At 44.2% G+C, this 6,984-nt stretch overlaps 1 protein-coding gene across 1 annotated transcript in view; it reads left to right on the top strand.

The window, feature by feature from the left end:
- Positions 1-2,793: 2,793 nt before the first annotated feature.
- ABCA9 (ATP binding cassette subfamily A member 9) overlaps positions 2,794-6,984 on the top strand; it is a 42,033-nt gene continuing 37,842 nt past the window's right edge. Inside the window, exon 1 of the mRNA XM_016201464.2 lies at positions 2,794-2,879. The gene's annotated coding sequence lies outside the window, so the exon portion shown is untranslated. The remainder of the gene's footprint in view (positions 2,880-6,984) is intronic.

Genomic DNA, 6,984 nt, shown 5'->3' with positions numbered 1-6,984 from the left:
TTTGCATGTGTTGTTTTCTTTAATTCCTACCCTATGCCCAGATCCTGTATTTTTAAATCCTAAATGACCCTGTTGGAGATTGTACCTGACAGGTGAGGAAACTGAGGCTTCCAAGATAGGTCACTTGCCCAGCATTGCAGAGCTAGTGGGGAGTAGATCTAAGGTCTCAAGGTCAAATATGCTAAAGGGTGTAAGCTGTAAGGGGTGGGGTGGAGGCACAGAGAGAGCAGGTCATGGGGGGAAGGTAGGTAGAGATACAGGCTGAATTTTTTTTTTATGTCGCCAGAGTAACGTTCAAATATGTTTATCAACATTTAAGGGTGATCACTAGTAGAATGAAATAACAGAACGTCCTCACTCTGACTTCCAGATCTGAGGAGAGAAGGGCTACATAGGGGAACCTTAAAAAAGGAACAGAAAAGACATGGTCAGAGGAGAAATGGAGAAATGGAAAACCACAGGAAAGCTTAACTATGCAATCCGATGACTGGATGAAATAGATGGGTTATCCCAGGGACCCACCTCCCCTCGTGGAAAGAAAGATTTACAGACAAGGTGAAAAAAATAAAATGCTGTTTCCAGCCACATCCTGGGAGCAGATAATAGAAGCAGGCTGAAATATACCTGAGAAATTCCACTGCAAATAAAAATGCATATCACACAAGGGATGTTTCCAAGCTGGAAAAAAAAAAAAAGCACAGAGGAATTTTTGGAAAGCACCTGACAAAATCCAAATGCAGGCAGGATGCGCAGATGGATCCGAGGAAGGGTGAAAAGCAAGAACAGGAAAATCCCAGTCTCGCTCCAGGTAGCCAGAAAAGAACCCCAGGGGAATGTGTTAGCCTGATGCAAAGCCCATCCCTTGAAATCTAAACGGCTTCTGGCCCTGGAGAACGTTGCTGCAAAATATACTGGAGCAAAAGGCAAGGAGAATTGTAAAACGCATGCACCTAAAGTGAGAATCATTGAATGAACACATGTGCATTCACTTGAGCTCACAGGCGGGAGATGGCCTGGGTTTTAACCCAGGCCTTGTTACTCAGGCAAGTTATTTAAACTCCCTGGGCCTGGCTTTTCTCATCTGTAAAATGGGGGTGATTATAATAGTGCCCACCGCATGAGATTATTATCTCGATCGAATGTGTTAATGTTTAAGTGTGTTTTGCACATAGAAAATGTCATGTGTGGTTGCCAAGTGATACATCGTGCTGTAAAATCAGTGCCATTCTACTTCGAAATCCCGAAATGACTATTCTTTGTAAACTGGCAAGCTAATGCTAAAGCTCATTTAGAAGAGTGAAGACATGTGGCTTGATCAAGACAACGTCGGAAAAGAAAGTGAGTGAAGGGCTCGCTCTGCTTCGCTGCTGCCGAGGTTCCCTGGGAAAGAAGAGGCGACATACTGAAGGACTAGGATAGAGTCTGGAAGCCAGCTAGGCCCAGAACACATCAGCCCTGTCCTAGATACAACATTCCAGGGAAACAGTTACTGAAAACAGTTTCCTAAGTTACGTTCTCTGTGTACAAATGCTGGCGATGCTATTAAACGTGATCATTGTGCATCCTCTACAGGAGACGGCAGACACACAGAAACAATCAGAGGTGGTTTTCTTTGCTAATGTTTGACAGTCTCATGCATTAATGAGTTCAGTCTGCTCCTGCTTTGTTTGCTGAGTGATTTCTGAACTCACAGAATTAACCAAAGGGTAAACATAATAGGATAAATATCGAGGGGATAGGAAATAGGTGAGGAAGACCTCATGCGATTCCCCTGGGCAATGGGACACAGATGAGTCTTTTGGCCTAAGAGTTGCCCGGGTTGCACACTGTTTTCCTTCGGCCGCACGTTTAGGGAGGTATTACAGCTCAGAAGAACTCGTTCCCTCTTCAGCTCAAGGCAAACTTCATGAATTACAAGAAGCTTTGGAACCGCCTTGCCTTACCTTTGACTTACAGGAGATGCTCAAAAAAGATAGAATGGCAGCTCTGACCTGTTAGAAATATTTTATAAACAATATGGAAAACAGGACATACTAAAAATCTGAAGTTGCTTTTAGAGGAAGTAGTTTGTTTTTTCTGGGACTTGTTGCAGAAGTAACCAGCCGATGGAGTGCAGTTTTGTGTCCTGTGTGTGTGTGTGTGTGTGTGTGTGTGTGTGTGGCATTGCTCTAAGCTTCTCCCAATTTGCACTCTGAGCAGAGGCTGCAGATAGTGGGCGTGCAATACAACTGAGATACAGATGACAATTCAGAGTTCATTTTGTTACCTTGAAAAAAATCACTTTGCTTCATTGTCATAGTCTAGGTCCAGGTTTTAAGAACGAAATATCAGGGGAAAGTTTGGAGTTACTTTCTGACCTGATTGGTGTATTTCCAGCTTTTTTTTTTTTAAATCTTCCCCCCCTCCCTCCACTTCTCTCTGCTCTGCTCTTCTCTGAACTGTCTTTTATGTTTCTTTAAAAGATTGTTTGGCCAGGTGGGGGGTGGGGGGGTGGGGGGGGGTGGATTAACTCTCCCATTAGTATGGAAAAGCTAATTGAGAAAGACTAAATTCTTTTTGGTTTGATAGTTCCTAATGTTTTGATCTGTCCAGCCAGCCATCTGCAAACTACACGCTGTCTGCTGAGGGACTGGCAGGGCGACAAAGAAATGGAAAACTGTAAAAGAGTCACCATGGGATGTGAGCAGAGTGTTTTTGGCAGCCCCGCTGAATTAAGACCATAATCCTTTTCGGAAATCAGCCTGAGACGGAACTGTTCACAATAAATGTGGAATTAAAAGCATAACGTAGTAGTGACCCAAAAGGAGTGTGAGTTCTCCAGGACACGCAGAGCCCCGTGGGTGAACGGCCTCTAGGTTATTGCTCCAGATATCCTGAGAGTAAGTTAACCTCTAAAACTCGGGTTGTGTTGCCTACGGAAATAGAACCTATGACTCCAAACAGGAAATTCCAAACATTTGGATGGAAACTAGTAAATGCAGTAAGTTATTAATGAGCTGCTGGGTTTTTCAAATCATCTGAGTGTTTTATATTGCATGGCTAAATCATCCGTTGGAGAAGTAAGATTATTTTTTTCCCCCTTCTCATTTTTACACCATGACTGAAGCATATTTGGACAAAATAGAATATATTATCTAATAGGCTATTGGAGAAATGGAACGAAATGTAACTTTCTGTTCCCTCTTTGCAAGTGGGAGCCACTTGCCGCCTTATTAGACTGACTTTTATGTTTGTTTTCAATGTTACTGCCAGAGGATTTGTAAGTACTGGGGGAGGGATACACGATTTTCAGAGTTTAGAATTGTGTTAACTGGCTTGAGAATATTTTCATCAGGAAAACTTAGGGCAGTGTTTTTATGGAACTTGTTTATCATGCTAAGTACGTAAGAATTTCGATCTAACGTGTTGTGCAATGTATTTATGCTCTAAATACTGGGAATTCTATCTGGCAGGAATCGACTGGATTTTTTTTATAGCCAAGTTATTATTTCTAAATCACACGATTTTCGGAGCAATTTCAGCTAGTTAGATGTTTTGTGCTACTCTGGTGAGTCATTTGGTTTTTTTGCTTTTTTTCCTGATATTTTACATCAGGCTGTGCTGTGGGGGAAACAAAATCAGTGTTAACAGTGAGAGACAAATAGGCACAATGAAGACCGTCAGATAAGGTTCGTTCTGCCTTTATTCATAAGTAATTCTCAGCACAGGCACTAATCACAGAAAGAGAGTGGGCAATATATTTAACCCTTTCATGCCCTGGTTCGCCACGGCAGTGAGGTCCCGATCTGCATGTGGCCGCTGCTTCCAGGGGGGTCCTCCCGGCCACAGCCTGCTCCCGTGCGGTGGCATCAGGAGCTTCTCCGCACGGCTCCCGAGTCCTTCTGCTCATCCCGGGGCAGCTGCTAAACGTAAACTCACACCCTCCTGGGTTGGGTGAAAGGCACGTCCTTGTGGAAGGAGCCTCCAGCAACTGTTTCTGACCCGATGCTCTTGCCTCGGACTGTGTTAGGATTTCTCCCCCTCTTGTTCCCGGCCCCCTCTCATGCTCCCGTATCCATTTGCTATTTCAAATGACCACGTACTCAATGGCTTAAAACAAAACCGATTTAACACCTCAGAGCTGGGAGGTAAGACGTGTGATGTGAGTCTCGCGGGGCCACAACCAAGGTGCTGCTGGCAGGGCTGCGTTCCTAGCTGGGCGGTGCAGGGAAGGGTCTGTTTTCTCGCCGTTGCAGCCTCTAGGGGCTGCCCCCATTCCCTGGCTCTTGCCCTTTTCCCTCCGCCTTCAAAATCAGCAATGGATTGAATCCTTTATAACATCCATCCCTCTGACCTCCTCTCCTGACTCCCTTCTTCGATTTTTAAGGACCCCTGTGGTCACATTGGGCCCTCCCAGGTAACCCAGCAGTACCTCCCTGGTTTAAAGTCAGTGGCTTAGCAAACTGACTCCCACCTTACCCCATACCTCAGTTCTCCTTTGCCGGGCAACGTCATAGGGTCACAAATGCCAGGACTAGAACACGGGGCCATTATTCTGCCTACCAGTTCTCTTCAACGATTCCTTGCCTCTAAGACGTAAGTAGCAACAGCACGCCATTCCCAACAATACAGTATAGTTAGGCTCTATTTCCCTGCCTCCCCCGGTTGAGTTGCCTCCTGAATACCAGCAGGGGGCAGCATGGGCCAGGTCAGGACTTCAGTCCTGGAACCTAACAGCCTAGAGCAACCGCGTGGGTAAAATTAGGGGAGAGACAATAGCAACCCTGTGATTCCCATCCCTGTTCAATAGGGCACCAAAGGAGGGTGCCACTACCTTGAAAACCAGGTCTCTCTCATTGACCAACCAGCCTGGTGCTCCAAGCACTGTCCTAGGAACATTTCCTGGACCAATCCCCCTCCCCCTCCCCGTAGAATGTTGGGTTTGTTAACTAAGATGAGGTCTTCTCTTTTCTTTATCAACTGAGATAATTCATGGGCATTCACACACTACGAGTCCGAGTCTTTTTCTTATTCTGCCTTATGGGAAAACAGCGAGGTATGCCCTCTGCAAGGCAACTGTGTGGCTCATTCTGGGAAACAGACTAGTAGTTCTTGGGCTGCGCTAAGATGACCATATAAATAATGACATTCCACCAACGCTACCAGATCCAGTGTCATATCTGAAGTCTGCTGCCTTCATTAGGCTTGAAGTGATTAGTTAATGGCCCTTAGACAGATATGTCCTGGACCATCTACTTTGTAAGAATCAAAGTGTAGTTTGTGTGTGTGTGTGTGTGTGTTTAATTGATCTTATTGTTGAAAGTTTTACAGATGTTCCCTTCCCCCACCCAATTGATCCCCTCCACCCCACACCTACCCCACCTCCAGGCCTTCCCCATATTGTGTCCATGAGTTATGTGTTTTTAGTTCTATTGCAAATAGATTTTCTTCAGTGTTCTTCTTGATTTTGTCTATTTTGGTAGATTTTTCCAAAGGAAATTGAGCAAGTCACTTTTTTTAATTCCACTTGGAAGATACTGGGCTGATTTTCATTCCATTACAAACTGTTTGCTCCCTCCTGAACTACTCGATTCCTATCCTGTCAACTTGATTCTTTAAAAAAATAAAGTAAATTTGTAAATCCTCACCCGAGAATGTGTGGTTTTTTAAAAATTGATTTTAAAGGGGCGGGGGAGAGAGAGAGACATGGATGTGAGAGAGAAATACTGATTGCTTACCTCCTGTACGCAATCAAACCCGCAACCTTTTTGGCATACGGGACAGTGCACCAACCAACTGAACCACCTGGCCAGGGCTGGTCAACTTGATTCTTTATAGACTTTTCCCTTTATCCTTTGAAAAATATTATTTTTGATATTTTTTTGTCATTGCATTTGACACTAGGAGAGCCTTCTGGGTAATACGCATGTCTTCCTACTACCTTGAGATATTATTTCTGTTGTATTTTTACAGTGTTTTTCTTGCAACTGTATGTTCTTCCTTTTGGATATCGCTTCATCAAATACTTTACTGTTTATCTTTTTTTTTCATTTTAGTTATTTTTAATCTCATTTTCAATTATGTTTGAAAAATTAGGAGGATCACAACATTTTCTCTGTATTGTGGAAGGCACGGTCAGTCAGAATTTCTAGTATGTTATTTGCTTTTAATTTCTTTCCACCTTCTTGAATTTTATTAGGTCATTAGATGAAGGACTTTAAAATTTTCTCCTATTTATTGTAGTCCAGTTTTCCTTTTAAATATTACATATTTTTCTTTGCTTTTTGAGGATAATCTACCCTTCTTTATGTTCCAGGATTTGGGGCTTCCCATAACGACTGTACAGACTGGAGTGTGTAGATAGAAGCCCGAGTGGATCCCTCCTAGAGCCCCTCACTGTTGATCTAGATGATGGTAGAGTCTCTGATCTTGCACCAAAGGGAGCCGTGACCCACACTCCCTGGACGAATTTCCACGACAGTGTGGCTCGTGGCGAAGCCTGAGGGCTCCAGAACTTCACCCTCTGGGTTCAAGACCTGGTCGTGTCACCCTTAGCTGTGTTTGCGGGGGGTCACTTTGCCTCTCTGGGCTTCATCTTCTTCATCTGTAAAATGGGGAAAATAGTAAGGTCTATCCCAAAGGTTTATTGCGAGGATTAAACTAATCAATCCTCACAGGCATCGATTAAAATTTGTTTCACAGCGCCGTGCCCCAAGCGTCCACATGCTGAAGAGCATCTTCCTAAAGGCCCTTCGAGGACTCCTGTGAAAACTTCCCCGGTGCAAACCCACAGCCCCCACAGGAGACTGAACAGTGCCAGGTGGTGCCGAGAACCCTTGGCTCTAGGAAACACTCTAATTTCTGTCGGTCCAGTTGAGGAGTCAATACAGATGATATCTAATGATTTTTAAATGTTTCATTCCGACAGTGAGCTCGACCACCCTTTTGTCTGTCTTTTAGCCCTTCCGCTCCCCTCTTTGCTGTTGCGACGCCTCTTCTTGGTTT

Source organism: Miniopterus natalensis, chromosome 17 (assembly GCF_054644295.1).
Source record: "Miniopterus natalensis isolate mMinNat1 chromosome 17, mMinNat1.hap1, whole genome shotgun sequence".
NCBI classification, from domain to species: domain Eukaryota; kingdom Metazoa; phylum Chordata; class Mammalia; order Chiroptera; family Miniopteridae; genus Miniopterus; species Miniopterus natalensis.
Note: the sequence above shows the minus strand (reverse complement) of the source record. Positions and strands in the feature narration are given on the sequence as shown.